Raw genomic sequence first — 23,551 nt, forward strand, 5'->3', positions numbered from 1 at the left:
TTAACCATGGAAGATAGAGCAAAAAGTCATTAGACCTTTTTTGTAGTTCACTTCATTCCTGACCATGAATTTTCCGTCAGATCCGAGCTAGCTCCAACGGTTCGCCCGCTATCGGGCTTACAAAAAATGCCTGCAGGGGTGAAGAATGCGCGATTTTTTGGGAATTTTTTTGAGGGGTTGAAAATGAAAAATTCTCACTTTTTGGGATTTTCCTGGTGGTTACACGTGGAAAGCTATCTGTGTACCAAATTTCAAGTCTCTAACTCATCTGGAAGTAGGTTAGAATTAGTATACGTGAGTGAGTGAGTGAGTCAGTTACACATGCGGTTGTATATATATTAGATAATTTAAACCAGTTTAAAGCTTTTCTGAAGCGCCTACTGGTGTCGAATGCGTTTTATTCTGTCGAAGGGTTCATGGCTGGCTGCTGGGAGAATTAGAATAAAAATTTACAGAATCAAAATTTACATAAAAATTAATTAGTAGAGCCCCGAGTCTCATGTTGAATGAATGTTGGCGTGAATGGACAATAGATGTATGTTTGAATGAGTATTGTAAGTATTAATGTGTATAGTAGGGATTTTTTACTAATAACTTAAACCTGACTTTTGCAATGCAATGTCTTATTGCCAAAATGCAATAAAAGAATTATTATTATTATTTTATCTACACTAACCGTTTCTGCGGGGAAACGGCCCGAACCCACATGCAAATATTTATTAACCTCCCAGAGAATCGAACCCGTGACCTTTCGGTTAGACAGCCTCAGCCTTACCCCTGCACTATAATAGCGAAGTTTTGTCCTGCACCCCAAATGGTTCACAGAGTTCCAAAATTAAATGTACCCTCTTGCACAAATTTGTGAAATTTTGTCTACATTATATTCATACCTATGCGAATGTATGTATGTAGCAGAAATTATGGACAATACACAGATAATTTGTCTGAATCGGGTAGAATTTTCTGTTCTTATTGTATTTATTTTATTAACAAACCTTTCTACTGTTAGCAACATTTTGAACCACATTAACCACATCTATGAATTGATAACTAAGGAACAACAGTTTGGCTAAACTGGGTAGGTGTAAAACTTGTACAGCTCATCTAAACTTACCAGGACATCAGTTGAGTTGAAGAAACTAGCGATTTGGCCCTTCCATGAGCAACCCCAGGTACGCGCCGTCTGCCATCCACGGCAGCTGAAACAGACAAGAGACTTTAAAGAAATATCTAACTGGAGAACTAGTTTTACTTCTCCACTAAAAATAATAGAGAATACACATCAGATCGGCGCACAAATAGCACACCGTGGTCAATACCTAACTGCAAGCGCTGACTAGCAGAATCACGGTGTGGTGTGGAGAACAGAAGGACGGTGAAACTCAAAAAAAGAGATAACTGCTTGGTGGCGTAGTCTTACAACCAGTTAAAGTGGAATACGCCATCTTGCTTCACCACCAGATGTACGCCTTTTATTGACACGTCCTTTGATGGCGTATCGTTTTATAAATACCACCTTTGGGTGCTAAAAGCGTTTGGAGTTGAAAGTTGAAGATTGCATCTGGTCATTGCACTACAAGTACTAATCTTAGAATAAACACTTAATTAAACCATAATTGGGGTGAAATTAGAATACGGACTCTCCAATGTTGATAAGTAAAGAATTTGCCACCTCATGATTTGGCATAGAGAGAGGAAATGATACGTGAAGAGTGCTGGAACCCAAAATTACGGTGGTATGGGTATACGGATGGACATGGCTTCACACAGTCCACGCATCTCTGGTGGCTAAGAGAATCTTAGTGTATAAGCAATTGAGATCCAACAGTATTAACAACTCTGCCCTCTACCGCCATCTGTTTTTACGGCAAAAGAACGTGCACGATGAAAGTGAAAGACATATGTTTTCATGATCACGCTGGACTCTCAAACAGCCTATCCTGAAACTGATATATTCGCGTACCACTGAACGTACTAATACAACCTTCTGCCCCCATCAGTATCGAAAATTACTACTTTTTTTCCACATTGCATCAGCATCAGTTACAGCCACAGACAGCACAAAGTCATCATGATGCTTAATCTGAGCAGCTTCACGACTCTGGACATTTAAAAACTAACTTCCTGTTGCAGTCCGTATTATTGTAGGCAGACCTTTATTGATCCGAAACAAACCGAGCACATTCTCTACTTGTAATTCCTGAAAAGCTGAGATCACCCAGGTTGTTGAGTTGTCGATACTTTGACTTCCCTGGGTTTGAACCGTCAATCAAACTCAATGGTCCTCTTGTTCATCACTGTTCCCATTGGTACTTACTTGAGATTGCTCTCCGTCACCTTCAGGACTAAAGGCATTTTAAGCCTGAGGGGTCTGCTTCTCAACTCACTCGGAGACTCCAGCCGGCAATGATGACAAACAAGGTTTACAACATGCAAGGCATCATCTTAAATACCATAAAAGCGATAGAGAGCCTAGTCCATCATCGCACAATGTAGTTTGGAAGAAACCAGTAGGAGCCTATTTAGGCAGCCCTTAAAAATAGAAACCGAACCAGGCCGAACCGAATCCAATGATTTCTACTTTTCCCACGTGTCTGGCATAAAACTGCGATAAAGGCAAGAAAAAAGGGACAAATCTCCAAGCTCTGTTAGAATTTCAAAGGAGCCTTCCTTAACCGATCATCAGTGAAAGCCTTCAACAATTCTGGCTCGACTTTGAAGTCTACTTGGTGCCAACCAAGAAACAGAAGAAGACTTATAGGAAATCAACTTACCTTTAAATTTCAATGTTAAAGCTATGACCATCTTCGTATTCTTAATTTATCCGGCAAGGATTAGAGATAAAGTATATCATTAATAAATAACCTTAGACGTAAGGCGTTCACGCCTTGTGTACCTGTGTAGCATCATAGTTTTTCAATTCACAACACGTCGAAATATTGTGTGCACAATTAAAGTATTGATATATTTTTCCATCTCTGTGGAGATCGATCTTTAATCTAGAGATATTAAACTGAAACGGCTGCAGTTTAGTTTTAAATCTTTAACTAAAATATGGCTTTTCACAGCAAGGGCAAAATATTTTAATATAAATATGTAAAAATTGTGCATAAGCTTATCTTATCAGGCAGAGATAGAGTAAGATGGGTATTTTATTACTTTTAATCTGAATACATCCGAGGAAACGTTATTAAAACAAATTGGATTTCAAATACAATAAATTTGAATGATCCTTTCCGGTATGGTCAGAGGAAAGATCATTCTTTTGACTTTTATTTGGTATGTATTGATAGTTTAAAATATTGTCTTCAAACATTATAAAACGTCTAATTTGGCACAAAAACAAAGTGTATTGAATACAAAGGTCACAAGCTACACAGTACTATAGTATCTACACAAAAGCCCACCATTATTATTATTTAATTAGTCTGAAAAAATGTAAACAAAAAGTGACAAGAAATGTAAACAAAAGACTGACGTTTCCAACGCATAAAGAATTTGTCTTAAACCTTACTAAACCTAAAAAAATCTTGGAGTTGGAAAACGACAGAAGAAATCCAATATCACACTGCTTGAACTGCAGGAAAAGGAACGGCCGATCTTGTAAAGGAAGAAATGAGCAGAATCTACCAGCTTCCAGAACTGTTTTGTTTGGAAAACTCATTACCGGTTCAGTATTGAGTAATCCAATCCTTACATCTCTTGGCAGGAACTTCCTTTCACAGGCTGGATATCCCTTCTCATCTACCATATTGGATGGAAGACTGTTTAGGGTTCTTTTACGAGGAAATTTACAAACTGGGCCACTGTGTATGTAACGGTTTGGTCAAGGGGTCCAGTACTGAGTAATTCTGTTCTCACATTCCTTGGCAGTAGAGCTAATTTTTACAGGCTAGCTTCCTCTTGTCATGCTGCACATTGGAATGAAAACTATGTAGGCTTCTTTTTACTATCACAAATATAGGTAACAGGCTACGGATGGGGAAGGAGTTGGCAAACAAAGACTATCACAAACATAAGTAACAGACTAAGGATGGGAGAGGAGATGACAAACAAAGACTATGACAAACATAAGTAACAGACTAAGGATGGGGAAGGAGATGACAAACAAAGACTATCACAAACATAAGTAATAGACTAAGGATGGGGAAGGAGATGACAAACAAAGACTATCACAAACATAAGTAATAGACTAAGGATGGGGAAGGAGATGACAAACAAAGACTATCACAAACATAAGTAACAGACTAAGGATGGGGAAGGAGATGACAAACAAAGACTATCACAAACATAAGTAAGAGACTAAGGATGGGGGAGGTGATGACAAACAAAGATTATCACAAACATAAGTAACAGACTAAGGATGGGGGAGGTGATGACAAACAAAGACTATCACAAACATAAGTAACAGACTAAGGATGGGGGAGGTAATGACAAACAAAGTCTATTACAAACATATGTAACAGGCTTACGAGGGGGGGGGCAAGATTACACACAAAGATTATTACAGGCATATGTAACAGGCTAAGGATAGGGTAGGGGATTACAAACAAAGACCATTACAAACATATGTAACAGGCTTATCAGAGGGGGCAAGATGACACACAAAGACTATTACAAATATATGTAACAGGCTAAGGGTAAAAGCGAGCTAATTCTATATGCTCTTAATGTTCATAAATATTAGGAAACTGTTGAAAATAGTTCAAAATGTTGGAAAATGCCTATAAAGTCACTAAATATGGTATTATTTTAGTACCTCGGATCTATACTGAGTGAGACTGACTGGTATAGACGAATCCTGGCGCAGTTAAAGTAAAAAAAAACTACTTTTGAGAAAGATTTAATACAGTTTCAATGCCTAAAATTAAATTTACTGACAGAAAAACTCACACGGAGTCATCGATATAGTCTGATTGTTACTTAGCCTTTGCATAAACCACTAATTAGGTTGGTTTTATGATACGTTAAACTCTTTTAAAAAAGATCAAATTAATTCTTTACGTTTAACGTACGAAAACATTCGCAATACTTCGTAAGATTAGCAATAATATCTGGTACGGTATCAGGTATAAATTTCTAATAAATTGTTCTTGGACCAACTTATATAATATGATAAAAACTGATAATATAAATATTCAATTAATATATTAAAGTATTAAATATATTCCAGTCTAATGTATAAACTTATGCATAGATATTCTAGCTGGTTAAATTCTGAATTTACTACTTACCCCAATTACCACCACGGTGAGGCAATCTGTTCTAATTAACGCTTAGGCTAACATTGGTTTATGCCTTTGTAGGTTTCCCTTGGATTCAGACAATTAAAATAACGTTTCTGTTCCATTTACTTTTATAGAGGAGAAAGATCCCTTTTGTTTCTTGTGCAAATATTTATTCAAACATATCCTACTTCTTTTCTAAACAACCTTGATAACCTATAACAACCATACTTTATTGCGTTCTGAACTATAAAATAATAACGATCAAAATGCACAACAGGAAGATATTAGTCTGTTAAATTCGTCTATACTAAACTCACTAACTAAAAGGAAGCAATAAGTCAAAATGGAAGAGGATCTAAAGGAATACAAATATCAGGATAGCCAGACAGGAATGAAATTTTTCTCTCGAGTTTATGCTAACGCTCCGCCAATAAATCGTTACGTATTGACAAATTACATCGATCTTTATAGGAGAGATAACAAAGAATTGAGACAGGACTAAAATCTCGTTTCCTCTTACCTTTAGCAGAACACGCAGTTCTGGCAAACAATGCCACTATCAATGTGAGTTTCCTTTGGATCATTTTCCGGCTTTCTTTCTTGGATCAATTCAAAAGTAATTCAAGACAAATAACATGAGTCTAGGAGCCGAGTTACAATTTTCACTGTTTAAGCATACAGACTTTGTTCCTTTAAATCGATTGCCCATCATGATAATTTCGGTGGAAACCGAAATGGGGGTACCTAAAGGGTTAAAGGATAATTCTTTCTCACATTACGGTACATTTTATTCTAGTTATTAAACACTTAAACCTGACCGTGAGACACATCTTTTAAATGACAATTAATGGCTAAATGTGTTGCTAAGCGCTAATCTCGAAAACGGTTGGACCGATTAGGCTAAGTCTTTTTTAATATTTGTTAGAGTCCAAGGACATTTTTCACGGAGAGAAAAATCGGGGGAAAGTTTCCCTGAATATTTTAGAATTGAGAAAAATATTGATAATATTTACGAAAAGTAAATAGTTGATGATACTTTCAGCTGAAGTTCGTCATGTGGCTGAAAATCAGTTGAGATTTATATTTTTATAAAATATTAAGTAGACATTGCTTGGTCAGTTGTATAGTGTAAATAGCAAAAGCAAAGTTAATATCTCATTTTTAATCCAGATTACGGGAGTGACGAATCTAAAACATCTAATGAATTGTAATTGTTATTTAAACATTGTTCTAACCTTAACCTTAATGTACAAATGTGTGAATGCTTTCTTTCGTATAAGGTACTCCAAACTTGTGAGCTTCCTTCACATTGTGGTGTGGCATTTAAACAGGTTAAAATATAGAAATTGACATTAACATGGCTCACCGATACATTCCTTCCCAAATTACAGTTCGAAAAACAAAAAGAGTTATGTCATTTCATGCACTAAATAGGAATTTACCCCTTATACCGGAAGCATAGGCGTATCTAGGATGACCTAATTTGGGGGGAGGGTTACAACTACAAATTTCCGGAGCACCCCCTCCCCCCACCAGGAATATACTAAATGCTAATAACATTAAAAATTGTATGTTTGAAAGCAGTCTGAAAGCATTATTATTTTATGCTTCACAAAAGCGGCTATAACATAAGCAAAAACTTTACCCTTTGGAGATCACCCGATAACATAAAGAATTTCAAGAAAATGACGCTGTATTAATGAGACTAACAGAGGCTCGGAAAAACTGCTATACTTAAGAACTAAAAGACATATCCTCCACCTTTTATCTGAGGGCCAACAGTTCCAAATCAAGCGTCGTCAATTTCTTTCTTCGGCAGCAAGAATCTGACAACTTCGCTGCCGCGATGGCGGATGATGTTCTAATAGAAGAAACTGATTCCACCAAGTTCCTCGGAATGCACCTAGATCGAGGGCTGACTTGGGACGATCACATTGACGGCATTTGTTCAAAGGTTTCCTCAGGCATTTATGTCTTACGGAACCTTGCAAAATTCTGCTCTTTGGATATACTAAGAACGGCCTACTTTGGCTTGGTATATCCACATCTGACATACGGTTTGAGACTGTGGGGCAGCTGTTCTAAATACAAATTCGAACGTGTATTTAGAAGTCAAAAGAAAGCTGTCCAAATCATTTCAAAATTGAACTTCAGAGATTCATGCAAAAACACCTTCAGGGAGCTTGGATTGCTGACTTTGCCCTGTCTCTATATCCTGGAGGTTGTCCTGTACTGCCGTTCTAAGTGTAACTTGGTTCAAGGCAGGGACGTTCACCAGTATGGGACTAGAGGCAGAGACAACTTCCGCGTTCAACAACACATAACTGCAGCATTCGAACGTTTACCGTCTGAGGTTGGTGTCAAGCTAATCAATAAGCTCCCTGAAGAGATCAAACAATTGAATGACCAAAAAAAATTTAAAACTTGACTAAGACACCTTTTGGTGTCGAGGGTGTTTTACTCAGTTGACGAGTTTATGGAGAGCCGCTGGGACGAAATTCAAAACTAACACGATCAATCCTCTGGTTCTGGTGTGGCAGTGGCAGGATTGTCTGGTGAGAATGAAGATGAGAGTGAATGAGAGAAACATGTGACTGTGTGCGTGAGTGAATGAAGTGTAGGCCTACCTTTTTATTATTTAAATATTCTATGACGTTTGTATGCAATTTTATAATTGTTACCGCAATAAAGTGATATTATTATATTATTATTATTATTGTTTTACCTAGAAGTTTTATACATTCTGATATGGGCTTCCAGGATACATATATACAGGGTGAGTTTTTTAAAGTGATCCAATAGCTAACTTTTTAATTACATGACTTAGCACCTCACTTTAAATTTGGAACTTGCTCAATTTTAAGTTTTCCTCAGGAATACACTTTCAAATTTTTTGAAGATGGCCGCCATTTTCCAATATGGTGGCCAACTTTAAAATCTTTAATGGAACACCCTGTATTTTATGTTGTTTTTAGATTCTACTCTAAAAAATAAAACCTTTTTGTACTTGAGAGTTTTTCCATATCTCTAATGGTTCAGGAGCTACGCGGACTGGAAGTTTTCATAATTTTTTCCAATATGGCGCCCAACTTTAAAGTCTTTTATGGAACACCCTGTATTTTATGTTGTTTTTAGATTCTACTCTACAAAATAAGACATTTTGGCTTTTGAAAGTTTTTCTATATCTCTAATGGTTCAGGAGCTACGTGGACTGAAAGTTTTCACCATCAGTCCGAAAAAATCCGAAAACTTCCAGTCCACGTAGCTCCTGAACCATTAGAGATATAGAAAAACTTTCAGAAGCAAAAATGTCTTATTTTGTAGAGTAGAATATAAAAACAACATAAAATACAGGGTTTTCCATAAAATATTTTAAAGTTGGTCGCCATATTGGCAAAAATTATGAAAACTTCCAGTCCACGTAGCTCCTGAACCATTAGAGATATTGAAAAACTCTCAAAAGCAAAAATGTATTATTTTGTTGAGTAAAATCTAAAAACAACATAAAATACAGGGTGTTCCATTAGAGATTTTAAAGTTGACCGCCATATTGGAAAATGGCGGCCATCTTCAAAAAATTAGAAAGTGTATCCCTGAGTGAAACTTAAAATTGAGCAAGTTCCAAATTTAAAGTGTGGTGCTAAGACGTGTAATTAAAAAGTTAGCTATTGGATCACTTTAAAAAACTCACCCTGTATAAATGCAAAAATATGGGTGTGTAGTTGTATTACTTAAATACTATGTATTTTACATTTAAAAGTGTTTTAATTTCAAACCAAACCATCCCTTATAAAAAATATTGTAAATAACAAGTCATTTTATACAGGATATATTTATATATATATATATATATATTGTTATATATATTATTATATATATATTATATTTATATATATATATTATATATATTATTATTATTATTATTATTGTTTTACCTAGAAGCTTTATACATTCTGATATGGGCTTTCAGGATACATATATATATATATATATATATATATATATAATATGTAAACATGTGGGTGTGTAGTTGTATTACTTAAATACTATGTATTTTAAATTTAAAAGTGTTTTAATTTCAAACCAAACCATCCCTTATAAAAAATATTGTAAATAACAAGTCATTTTATACAGGATATATTTATTGCGTATACAACTAGCGATGAGAACTACGAGTACTTTTAAGAGTATTACAGATTAGCCGTTCGAAGGGATGACTGGTAGGCAAGCGGTCATTGGCCATTGCTCGCTGTCTCTCTGGCCTGAAGCGCGAAGTGAGGTCTGTATTATATATTTATCAAACCCCACGGGTCGCAGACGAACTCGTCATTCCGAAAACTGTATGAAGCATGAGTGTTTTACTATATGGCAGCTGTTATAAAAAATATCAATACAAAATCAAACGAAAATCGACTATGACACATTGTTCTACTACGAGTATACTTTCAATTTAACGCAAGTTAAATATACCTTGCATATTTTGATCGTATCAATGGTGGGGGGGGGGGGGTTACAACAAAAAATCCCTCCTGGATAGCCCTACCCTTATGACCGGAAGTAGTTAGAAAGTAGGTAGGATTTTTCCATAGACCACAATAGACTTATCAGTCCTACTCAACTATGACACTGGTAATATCTTGGACTGAAAGGTAAAGTACAATAGCCGGAAGTACAGCTTTTTGAGCGAAGTAGGCATCTCAGTCCTACGTATGTATATATGTTTTCTTATGCGGAACAACGAGGAAAACTCTACTATGGCACAGGAAATATCTGAGACGGAAATGTATGACAAGGGCTACAAGTAAACGATTTTTGACCGAAGTAGGTTTCCGAGACCTATGTATTTGTATTTTCTTGATCGGGATAAAAGTTCCAGAATCAGCTGTGGCTTCGAAAATATAATTGATTAGGACCTGAAATGCTCCTACACGTGGATCCTCTTAACCAAAAACACTGAAATAATACGTATCTGAGGTGGTCCAACTTATGTTTAAAAAATTTTAAGTAATAAAAGGACTTCGATGTTTAAATTTGCATGGAAGCCGCGGGTAACAGCTAGTAAATAACGTCGCGTCGTCACTTTATTGGCATGCACCTGGTTAACTGACACTTATTTACATTTTATTTACGTGTCTAAAAGTTGCATTTAAGTGTGTCGAACTGAGAGAAATATGATGCGAGAAGAAAAGTATGGTTTCATATTTTTAACCCTTTTGATGTCCTACCATATCGACCGCCTCCAATACTACGGCGACTGACGATAAATGTTTCCTTACGGGAATTTCTCAATCCATTTCAAGAAAGACTATGTGCTTACAGAATGACAATTGGATTTGGACTCCTGGACCATGCATACTTAAATTAGTAGAAATTCTACAACGAACATTGTCTAAATAAGACCGTAAACAACTTCAATTAGGAGACTAGTTTAGTGCGCAACGTTGACTGACTTATCTGGAGTCTGTACTGGTCTGGAAACATCAATTCACAACTCTTATCTATGTCACTTATCATTCTCTCCACATGTTCGTTCATCCCGCAGCTATTCTTTTATTAATCAATAAGTGACCTGTTTTCGTCCAACACTGCTTACGCAATGGACGGAACTTTTCCCAAAATGGCAAGTAAAAAAGATAAAAAAAACATTGGAAACGTTCGACTAGTCTGATTCCGTATTCATGCAGAGACACAAAAACAAGTTGCGTAACAGTCCATACTTCCAAACCCCCGTCCCTCCCACACCACCCCCACACCCAACTCACCCCTTGAGTAATACTTTTGTTTTACCTTCCCTTTGCCCATTCTCGTACTTTATTACGTTTCGTTCAACCTACATCGAGAACGCACCGTTAATCAAGAGCTTCAAAGGCCGAAAAGGCGATTTAAAATTATATTTCGTATGGACTGAACTAAATTTATACAGGTAGGAACTAAGAGTAAACATTAAACTTCTATTTAGGTTGCTAGTGTTGCAAAACAAACAGAAGGTCTGCCACTTAAGCTGTGATATCGTATGGAATGTTAGTAAATACAATTTCGAACTATTTCAATGAGGGAATATACGAAAGGTAACTGAATAATTTTTACTCTTAGCGAGTTCCAAAAAATATGTTAAAAGACATTAAGTAATTTTTAATTAGCAAAAATATTGTTATCCGGGAATTTAAATTCCACCTATTTAAATAAAAGATCATTTAAACAAAAATCTAACATTTGCTGACAAATTAAATACTTCAACGTTTATGTTGCATTTGACGCAGAATATGCGCATAGGGCACATAAAACAACTCACGGTTTACGTGGTCGTAGCCGATTTTTCGTAAGCACGGAGGCTGCCTTACTGTTCCGTCCTTCGGGAACAACTCTAGAGCACTCTATCCTGAAGACTTCTCCGCACGGAAGCAAACCACCAGGAGGTCAACACTGTTGGGGCACTGATTGTAGCGACCCCCGAGCACCGACGGGAACGACTGAAAACACGTCCGCACCACAGCGAGGTCCGCTCTATACTGAACTGTGGGCGTCGAGCTGGGCGTCGGGCATGCGCGTGGCAAATGTCAAAGGTGACAACAACCCTTGCATCCCCTCCTGCCGCATGGTCTGCGAGCCGAGGTCACCAGATGTTCACCCTCCGGGGCAGCGTGAACACGAACACACCAGAACGTGTGTGATTAAAAAGGAGTTTTACATCATCCTACATTTAAAATTGCTACGAAGATACCATACACGCCTATTTTACAATTTGAGTACGCAAATTCGTAATAAAATTGGAAGTTTTTTTGTAATGACTCCCAACGCTGTTTCAAAGAATAGCCAATAAAAGGATGCGGAGGAGAGGAACAATCTAGCCTAAGTGGATGAATAAAGGCCAATGGCACAGTAACAATTGGTCTATTACTAGCAAAGTGATCTTACATTTTCATTTGATTCACTGAGCGTTTACAAAGCTACTTACCCACCAATGTCGTCAGTATCTGTACGTCTTGTTGGTCAACATGAACTTGACTGTTCGTATTCAATATGCATGTATTCGTGTTTATCGTGATGACTGGCAGCTTTCTCGTGCCTTTGTTAAACAGCCAGTGGAGAACTTGAGAATGGTCAGAGTCAGTCTACTGTAATTCCAGAACAATCTTAAAGTATTAGGCTCACTCTTATATCATATCGAGGAACAAGAATGACTTATTATAATTTTAATGGACTGTAACGAACGAAATTGTAACCATCAAACAGTATGTTTCAATGTCCGGGTATAAATTTGGTATTAAGGGAAGGGTTAAGTTAAATATCAGTTTTAATATATTTACGAGAATATCATTGTCCGGGGATTTTAATACGCTCTGTTCCACAATACTTTCCGGTTCCTCAGTTGCATTAAGAACATTTTGCAATTTCCACAGATCCCCCTCCCCGCTTTTACATATGCACATAAGAAAATATCATGAGGAAAAAAGAAATTGTGTTTATCGAAAATATCCGTTGTAGGCGGGAGAATCCTGAATCAAAAAAGGGAATTTTTCTGTAAATGTTTCTCCGTAAATGTATGTTACCAGTTCAAAATTTATTTATTCCACAAAATATATAGACAGTAGAGTTTATACGTCCAAGTGTTGGATAGAATATGCATTCCATTTACACCAAGTGTATGCATATAGGATATATAAATATCCTAAACAAAATAATATAAATACGAAAGTGCCTTTGCTTGTTTGTTTTGTTTTCATGCGGAACCGATTTTACTGAAATTTTAGGGAAAATTTCCATTGGGGACATTGCACCAACATCGAACTCGATCTATACAGAAATAAAGCGTCATGCAAACTTTCAAGTTCATAAGTCATTTCGAGCTAGAGATATCATTCGGACAGATAATTATAAATACATAATGTATCCAGGTCCCTCAAGACATAAACTTCGATAACGCTCAGCCAACTAAACTCAGTTATGAGTTCAAAGTATGAGTAGGATGTTTAACGCAAATAAGGTTTCACTGCAATTACGCAACAATGGTAAGCAGTCCAGGCTATAAAATTATATGGTGTAAGGTAAAATGCCTACAATTCTGCAGTATTGAGAAAATTCATTATCACTCTTCACTTTATTGTTCACTTGCTACAATAATCTGAGAAACCTTTCACAGCACTTAGTCCTAAAAGCTTGGACCTAGGTTCTTTGCGCTTGCTTCCAGAATGAAAGGGTATTCAGGATGAGTAAGGTCTGGGGTAGGAGCCGCCTCCTGTCGAGATCCCATGAGGAGGGGAAGAAGGGGATGCTAGCTCTATTTCAGCATCTTCCAGTCAAAGCGGGCAGGGAACAGCACCCATATCCAAGCAAGCAACAGGCTTTAAACCCAACAGAGCTCCAACCACTCCAACAGTCATCCTCCGCAATAAACAAGACATAGCGATCAATCCTACTCCCAATATCTCGACATCTGAGTTTAGTGATGAGCCGCTCCTGGACATCCAATAGGTAGCCCAGATATACATGACTTAACAGGGGAAATGAGCTTAATGGTTACACTATGGTACAGTGGTCCCGAGAGCTCGATGAGGGATGGATTTCGTTTGTAGAAAGAGGAAGGTGTCACTCCGAGAGAACAGATCTCGAAGAGGGATAGATCTCGTCTGTGGAAAGACGAAGGTGTCAATCCGAGAGAACAGAACTCGATGATGGATAGGTCTCGTCTGTGAAAAAGGAAGGTGTCATTCCAAAAGAACAGATTTAGATGAAGGATAGATCTCGTCTGCGAAAAGGGGAAGGTGTCACTCCGAGAGAACAGATCTCGATGAGGGATAGATCTCGTCTGTGGAAAGAGGAAGGTGTCACTCCGAGAGAACAGATCTCGATGAAAAAGGAAGATCCAAAAGAACAGATTTAGATCATCTCGTCTGCGAAAGAGGAAGGTGTCACTACAAGAGAACAGATTTCGATGATCGGGATAGATCTCGTCTGTGGAAAAAGGAGAAGGTGTCATTCCGAGAGAACAACAGATCTCGATGAGGGATAGGTCTCGTCTGTGGAAAGAGGAAGGTGTCACTGCGAGAGAACAGATCTCGATGAGGGATAGATCTCGTCTGTGGAAAGAGGAAGGTGTCACTCCAAGAGAACAGATCTCGATGAGGGATAGATCTCGTCTGTGGAAAGGAGAAGGTGTCACTCCGAGAGAACAACAGATCTCGATGAGGGATAGATCTCGTCTGTGGAAAGAGGAAGGTGTCACTACAAGAGAACAGATTTCAATGAGGGATAGATCTCGTCTGTGGAAAGGAGAAGGTGTCACTCCGAGAGAACAGATCTCGATGAGGGATAGATCTCGTCTGTGGAAAGAGGAAGGTGTCACTACAAGAGAACAGATCTCGATGAGGGATAGATCTCGTCTGTGGAAAGAGGAAGGTGTCACTACAAGAGAACAGATTTCAATGAGGGATAGATCTCGTCTGTGGAAAGAGGAAGGTGTCACTCCGAGAGAACAACAGATCCCGATGAGGGATAGATCTCGTCTGTGGAAAGAGGAAGGTGTCACTACGTGAGAACAGATCTTGGAGTGGTCAACATATCAAACACAACAACAAAAGACAACCACGTTGATGCCATATCTGTGTTTTTATTGTGTTTCATTAGTAATGCTCCTAAGCCTAAATCGTTTTGGAATTGTGCCTTTAATGTAGAAGAATTCAACTTGTGATCGTACATTATATTTTTATTTAAATGTACCCCGCAGTTTCAATATTGGAGCAATAAAGAACGATGCCAACCGCGTGTGAAGTCCTCAAGTCCCTTTGTACCTATATAGGAATAACAGGGAGGTTCAAAACGTTTTTAGTGGCTAACAAAGTCCGCTTTTGGTTTTATAGTAGTTAAAAAATGCTGCTAATCTGCCACTTTATCTCATGTCCCGTTGTTTCAGTATTGGGGTAGCAGGGAACTTTAGAAAGTTGCCGACGGCTTGTAAAGTCCTCTAGTTCTTCGTTTTATACTGGTTAAACATGCTACTAATCTGCAACGTTATCACATGTGCCCTTGTTTCAATATTGAGGTAGCAGGGAACTTTAGAAAGTTGCCGACGGCTTGTAAAGTCCTCTAGTTCTTTATTTTATACTAGTTAAACATGCTACTAATCTTCCACTTTATCTCATGTCTCCTTGTTTCAATATTGGGGAAGCTGTGAACTTCAGAAAGTTGCCGACGGCTTGTAAAGTCCTCTAGTTCTTCGTTTTATACTGGTTAAACATGCTACTAATCTGCCCCTTTATTTCATGTCCTCTTGATTCAATAGTGGGGTAGCAAGGAACTTCAGAAAGTTGCCGACTGCTTGTTAAGTCCTCTAGTTCTTGGTTTTATACTGGTTAAACATGTTACTAATCTGCCTCTTTATTTCATGTCCTCCTGATTCAATAGTAGGGTAGCAAGGAACTTCAGAAATCAATATTGATACTAACTTGATACTTGAACACTGCATCTTTGACCAGACTATCTGGATAGATTGCGTCATTCGACTTAAAATTAATAAATACTATTTAAAAATAAAACTCTATACAAAGGGATACAAATGCACAACAACTGAAATAGAACAACTAATGGAATTATTGCATTTTCTGGATGTACATCGCATACAGAAGATTCCCCTAGTGACAGTGAAATCGAACTCACATTTAATCTTGTAGATCCTGGCCAACCTTAGAGTATAAGATATTTTTAAAATTAAAACCTTTTAAATTGCTGATCATTTGGAAAATCTTATCATCAAATTTTGCAGCCACATTTCCATAAGCACTGGTTGCTGTGGTTTCATAGGATGCTAATATTAAAGTACCGTTAAGTCATCAACTTACTCAACACTACTTTGTTTAAACTTTGTTATTGACTATGGAAAGTTTGAAAGGATAATAGGATTTCGGACATTTGCCATCGTTATATGTTACAAAAAGCATATCACTCCGTTTCGAGGATTTATATCTACTCTCTTCTTCAAGTATAAACAAAACCCTAGATATTGAAAACCTAAAAAATGTGGCAATGGACAGCTATTCAAGGTTAAAATAACTATAAAGTGATGCCTAAACAACTCTACGAAGTCTAGACTATACATAATGAACCCAAGCGATACCACTGCATAGGAGCCTAGAGTACAAACACGTCACGCCCGAAGCAGTAAACAAAAATTTAGTTTTTTAATGTCTTAAAACTTGTTTACACCAGAAGGAGAGGGTAGATTTCAATCCAGAAACGCAGCGTTATACTTATTGAAACATATATAGATGGCAAATAATCCTATCGTAACGAACAAACAATATTAACAGTTTGGTAGGGCGTTGGAAATATCAGTTTAGAAATATCTGCACAACTGAGACCGTAAAAAAAACATATTCCCATAAATTTTACTCAATAACCCGCAAATTGACTAGTTGAAGACGTTTACTAGTTGGATACAACCGAGTGCTAGACATTGCATTAGAACTCAGAATGGCACATGTCAGTTAGACAGTCAGTTAACAAGAGGGCTGTCCTCAACTCATGCGACTACTACAATATTGACCACAGTCCAAGTTCTACTAGTGTCCTAGTTCTTTCCACTCACAGGCATTTTGCTACAAATATTTCAACACTCAGACCTTCAGTCTTTTGTCTGCAGGCAAATAGCTACATATGTTACATAGCTACATTAAATATTACTGTACAAAACAGACTGCATTTTCTTTGTTAGCTGTTCAGAATAACTCTGTTTCAACACAAATGCTATTCCAAATTGCTACAAAGTTTCATCAAGAGCTAAGTACGGTATAACAAACCAGCTAAGTATAACAGTACGACTGGGACGAAATAATCACCTGATTAAGATATAGCGACGTAGGACAAGTAAAAAAATAATCACAAAATTGTACTTTAACTATATCTTTGCTTTCTTTCACCTTCCACTGTGTCCAAACTTGCATTGTGCACAGGAGGGGAGATGATGAACATAACTATAAAGAACCACTACATCAACGCATGCTTTACCTTTACATTCCCAAATGCCAAATCCTCTTTCTTACCAGCAATTTATTATCCTATATCCTCATAGCTTTATGTTTTCAATTCACTGTAAATATTTATTTTTGTTATTTTTGTTGTTAATTATTACTTATAAAATCTTTGTTATGGTTGCTTTGTTAAGTTTGCAATATTTTATACAGACATGTTTCTATACTCTTTATCCTCACTAATTACTTGTTGCATTTTCTCATTGTTACGCTTAAATTGTCATCTTGTTATCTGTTAGCTTTGTTATCGTTGTTATTATTATTATTATTATTGTTCTCATTGTTGTCTTCTAGTTGTATGTGATTGTTCTCTTTCGGTTGTATATAATATAGATGTCTTCACTAATTATTGTTGCATTATCTCATTGTTACGCTTAAACTGTCATCTTGTTATCCGTTAGCTTTGTTATTGTTGTTATTATAATTATTGTTGTTCTCATTGTTGTTTTCTAGTTGTATATGACTATTATTGCAGACTCTAAGTATCCTATATAGCTGTTTGGTCACCTGTTGCTATGATAGTTTTACTCACTGAATAAGTGCTACTCATTGTCATCTAACTATTACTGTTGCATTGTTTTATGTAATTTTTGTAAGATATTTAAGCTGTCTTGAAATGTTAATATATAGCAAATAAGTACTTTAATGTAAAAATGGTGGAACCGTTGATAAATAAATAAATAAACCATGCTCAAGTCACTGGTAATTCGCTATTCAATGAATATTGTTATGACATCAACTGGACGAAGCGGATTCTTAATATTTTTGCAAATCCAGTGGTGGATCTGACCAACAACCCGTGATGAATATCAGTTTGCCACATTATTTAGTATCACTCTTGGATGAAGTGAAAGTTGAAGGGTACTTTGGTACTCCAAAACATAGTCCAACATTTCCGACGTCTGATCAAGTTGGACTATCTGGCGCGTGATCTGATATCGGGAAAGTACCGATCAGAAATGTTCCTGGCAATATATATATATAGTTAATTACCTGAAGAAAAGATCAGATTGCAGATCTCGAAACGTAGTGTTACTAATTTTTTTTTTAATCACTGAACAATGGCAAATGTCCGTAAAATCCTGTTTCCTTCACAATCCTTCCATCGTCAAAAATAAAATTTAAACAAAGAACTGAGACTTAACACAGTAATAATTTGTAGTATACGTACGTCTTATGCCATTATTGGAACGAGAAAATCGCAAAATAATAACTTTTAGAAAACTGAGTAAAATAATATGACATTCTTTCTCGGAACATCATCTTTATCTGAAACATTTTACTTGTTGCAGTGAGGGAGTTGGACTGAACAAGAACCTTAGGCGCCATAGGTTGAAAAACAAAATAAAATAATAATAATCTTACTAGTGTAATTTGCACTGAAATAGTCCGCTTACATTTAAAGCTGTGTTGCCACATAGCTTCTAATTACCAACTCTCACCACTACGACGTAGCTATGGTCACTTACAGTCTGCTTAGTTTTATAGTCTACCAAACAGATACCGACAACGATTTTCGTGTTGGGATCTCACATTCGCCTGTGCTAGTATGATGTGTGATTGTGGATCTCATACTCATGACTAGTGCTCGGGACTCGCATCCTGTGCAGTGACAACGCCTGGATTAGACTCCAAGCATCTTTTGAATATGTTTAAACCCTTTTCTTTTCGTTCTTTTCTTCTTTTTGTTCTTTATTTTTGTAAGTTCTAATACCTCCCTCACTTGACGAAGAGCATAGATTCCAATCTTCGAAACGTTGTATCATACCTTTTGTAACACAAAACTATGGCAAGCGTCCAAAATCTTGTTATCCTTTCAAACCTTCCATTGCCAATAACAAACTTTAAACGAAGAATTTAGATTGTGTTATATAATTTCAGAGTCAAAGACCCGTTTTCAAATTCACAGACAGTCCTTTAGGATAACTTCTCTAAACAGTAGTAACTGAGCGCAGTTTATTTACTTGCCTGGAATAGAAACAGGTGCCAATAAAGTTATTTTATATTATATGAATCATGACATAGGAAAATAACTTTTTTTAAATAAAATATGCCTTAAGAAACCTACTTGACTTCTAATAAAGGTTTACATTAAGAAATTTGATTTTTTTTCATTTATACTATTTTTGACCATTTCTCCATGAGCGTGAGCGTGATTTTTACATCCTTATGTAATGGAAAAAATACTTTTTCCAAAATTCTAAAGATTTTTGTTAGTCTGGCTATGAAAATTAAAAAAAAAAAAAAACTAATCGAAAACCAATTGCATCACTTTATAAGAAGGGCGTGAGCGACCACTACTCTCTCAAGAATCAAAGTAAAGTACCCACCGCTTTAAAATATAAAACTGTTTTATACAACTAGACATAATCCAGCAGTGCAGTATACGAAATTAAATCTATCTTTGAATCAAAATGTGCTAAAACGCAAATGTGTGTTTATAGAGAAATATTTGCCAAGTTTTCACCATTAGGGAAACTTTCCTCGTTTTTAAGATTAATTCTCGAAGTATTCCTCATTTATAGGCGGACAGGCAGAGTCACGTACGACACTAAAATAAAGTTTGTTTACACACGATACGACACAACAGCTGTAGAATCCGTGTCGGCAGTTCCCGCGGGTACCGCACAGAGAGCGTGAGATAAGTAGCATGAACGTGCCGTGTATATGCTGGTGCGCTGCCACGCCGTGCATACATATATCGCTCACACGTTTCCAGCGTCGGCGAAAAAAGTTTGTTTCGTCAAACGAATAATAGCTTTTTTATGGCAATCCGTCCTTATCTGTAGATCAGCGCTCCTCTTTTCCAAGAAGACCCACTTCGCAAAGCGTACCCATTTCTCAAATAGTAACACCCACTTCCCCCAGAGTGTCACGAATCCTCTAATGCGTAACAAGTACCACCCAATTTCCATTGCATACCACCTATTTTCCCACAGAATACCAGCGATTTTCCTAAAGAGTGCCAATTTCCCAAAGAAGTTATCACCATTTCTTCCAGAGTAGCACCGATTTTCCTAAAGTAAACATTCCATGTCCCAGAGCAAACCCCATTTCTCAAAGAGTACATTTCATTCCCCACAGAGTACCCTCAAATTCCCCAAAGCGTACCGCACATGTTCTATAGAATACATATATGTTTAGGACAATGTTTAGTTATATAAGTATGTTACCTTTTATCTCCCATCTGAGGTCAAAAAAGTGGTTACTAATTAATAAAATAACTTTAAAATATTGTTAATTATTATTTATATAACATGCAATTAACCAAGAGAAATCAGAGAGAAATTGCAAAGAATGAAAGTGACTACAACAAAATACACTGTAAGTCATATTGGTCATTGGTTGGTTGTGCTTTGACCAATCACAAAAGTACTACAGGTCCTGCCAGTTTTTGTCTAAAATTAATAATTGTTCCAGGTCTTCACAACGATACCGAAATACTTCAAGATTTGAAGTAACATTGACAATAATACACTTTAGTGGACTTTTTTCCTCAAATGACCTTCATCAGTGTCTCAATCCATCTTGAAGTAACAGTGACAATAATACACTATAGAGGAATCTTTTCCTCAAATCACCCTTATCGGTATCGATGCATCTTGAAGTAATAGTGGCAATAACACACTATAGTGGACTCTTTTCCTCAAATCACCCTTATCGGTATCGATGCACATTGAAGTAACAGTGACAATAATACACTATAGTGGACTTTTTCATCAAATCAGCTTCATCAGTATCGATGCATCTTGAAGTAAAAGTGATAATAATACACTATAGTGGACTTTTTCATCAAATCACCTTCATCAGTGTCTCAATGCATCTTGAAGTAACAGTGACAATAATACACTATAGAAGAATCTTTTCCTCAAATCACCTTCATCAGTGTCTCAATGCATCTTGAAGTAACAGTGACAATAATACACTATAGAGGAATCTTTTCCTCAAATCACCTTCATCAGTGTCTCAATGCATCTTGAAGTAACAGTGACAATAATACACTATAGAGGAATCTTTTCCTCAAATCACCCTTATCGGTATCGATGCATCTTGAAGTAACAGTGGCAATAACACACTATAGTGGACTCTTTTCCTCAAATCACCCTTATCGGTATCGATGCATCTTGAAGTAACAGTGACAATAATACACTATAGTGGACTCTTTTCCTCAAATCACCCTTATCGGTATCGATGCATCTTGAAGTAACAGTGACAATAATACACTATAGTGGACTTTTTCATCAAATCAGCTTCATCAGTATCGATGCATCTCAGTGGACCATCATCACCTTCATCAGTGTCTCAATGCATCTTGAAGTAACAGTGACAATAATCGTCACCTTCATCAGTGTCTCAATGCATCTTGAAGTAACAGTGACAATAATACACTATAGAGGCATCAGTGTCTCAATGCATCTTGAAGTAACAGTGACAATAATACACTATAGAGGAATCTTTTCCTCAAATCACCCTTATCGGTATCGATGCATCTTGAAGTAACAGTGGCAATAACACACTATAGTGGACTCTTTTCCTCAAATCACCCTTATCGGTATCGATGCATCTTGAAGTAACAGTGACAATAATACACTATAGTGGACTCTTTTCCTCAAATCACCCTTATCGGTATCGATGCATCTTGAAGTAACAGTGACAATAATACACTATAGTGGACTTTTTTATCAAATCAGCTTCATCAGTATATATGCATCTTGAAGTAACAGTGACAATAATACACTATAGTGGACTTTTTCATCAAATCAGCTTCATCAGTATATATGCATCTTAAAGTAACAGTGGGGGAGTCATCCGCGTGAATTCAACCTTTAAATAGAAGACCTTCTTCAATTAAAAATTAAACTATTTTTTAGTATTTTTTTCCGAAAGAATTAGATCTAAGAAACAAACTGATTCTAAATTAATTACATTGTAAATTTGTTAAAGTACTAAGTTTGTATTTAAAGGATTGGAATGAATTATAGTGTATAATCCCATTATATTACATCCCAGCATTAAATTATAAAACAGCCGGCATAAATAACTTGTATTTATTTGGGCACTTTGCGGAAAACTTTGGGTGCTCTACAATATAGTGTAATCGGATATAAGATTACCGGAATTTTCTTATAAAAATACATTTGATTTGAAAAAATTTAAACTTTTAGCCACGCAACCCACAAACTTAAGATATATCTCCAGTATTAATGCACTGTTTTAAATGTTTTAAGAGTCATTTGAATGAGATTTTATTTAACAAAAGCGTTTTCGTTACAAAAGCTCCAAAAATGAGTAATTGAAACTAAACAATGTTTAAAAACTGTTTCACCAGTGCACAAAGTTACTCGAAACCGTACACAACACATTTTTGTAAAGTACTGTGTACAGTTTTGTAGTACAAATTCACATACCAAAATGGTGTTCAAATTAAAAGTTTTTTTTTTCTAGACAAAAATCCTCACTTTTTAATGTACAAAATTTGGCTTAAGAGATTATCAAAATTCAAAAAAATACACCCAATAAACCGGATGTAAGTATACAAGTTTTATTTCGTAAAATGTTAACTTTTAATTACTGTGTTTACTGTCCTCAGCTATTTTACTAGATAAGCGGATAAGAACTATTTAAAATATTAAAAAATTGCTCCTTTAACAAAAAAGTAAGTGTCAAAACATCGTTATTTTTTGCCGACCAAACGAAATGATTTGATGCTATAATTGTTCACATACGCAACTAACTGTATGCGCGGGATTAGTTACCACAACGTATTTTTTTCTTCAGGTGGCTGTGTTACGTACGCGCAGGTTGCGGTAAGAAGTGGGTAGAAGTGAACGCCTGCTTCCACCGATGATCCGTGCGCAGGGAACGGCTGCGGAGGGGGTCCCACAGGACTGGCAGGAGCGATGGTCTAGGATGTCATACCATCGATATCTGCACTCCATACCTCCACTGGGACTTTCTTTTACTTTCTTGTCACTTTGTCGCCTTCACTCCTAACTTGCCCTTCGGTAACGTGAATATCAGTACCACGTACATCTCTAGTCGTTGAGAACCACAGTTTAGGGGTTTTTTACTAAAAAAAATATTACTGCAAATCTTTTCTAAAAACACTTAATTACCTACTTACAGGTGGAGATATATTTTACATATTAGTACAATAAATGGTCCACTAAAACTCTTTTTTTAATAATTTTATTTCTAGACACGTGTTTCGGTATTCAATCATTATCAGTGTGTACATTAACCTGTAAATAAATAATAAACAACTAAATATATGTACACATGTGGACCATTTAAACAGAT

The 23,551-nt window shown here is 36.5% G+C and overlaps 1 protein-coding gene across 7 annotated transcripts in view; it reads right to left on the reverse strand.

Moving 5' to 3' along the window:
* LOC124367761 (protein retinal degeneration B) overlaps positions 1-23,551 on the reverse strand; it is a 227,013-nt gene that overhangs the window by 159,196 nt on the left and 44,266 nt on the right. For all 7 annotated transcript variants that reach the window (XR_006922928.1, XR_006922930.1, XR_006922929.1 and 4 more), the window contains exon 2: positions 1,115-1,199. The gene's annotated coding sequence lies outside the window, so the exon portion shown is untranslated. The remainder of the gene's footprint in view (positions 1-1,114; positions 1,200-23,551) is intronic.

The sequence above is a fragment of the Homalodisca vitripennis genome, chromosome 8 (assembly GCF_021130785.1).
Source record: "Homalodisca vitripennis isolate AUS2020 chromosome 8, UT_GWSS_2.1, whole genome shotgun sequence".
Lineage (NCBI taxonomy): Eukaryota > Metazoa > Arthropoda > Insecta > Hemiptera > Cicadellidae > Homalodisca > Homalodisca vitripennis.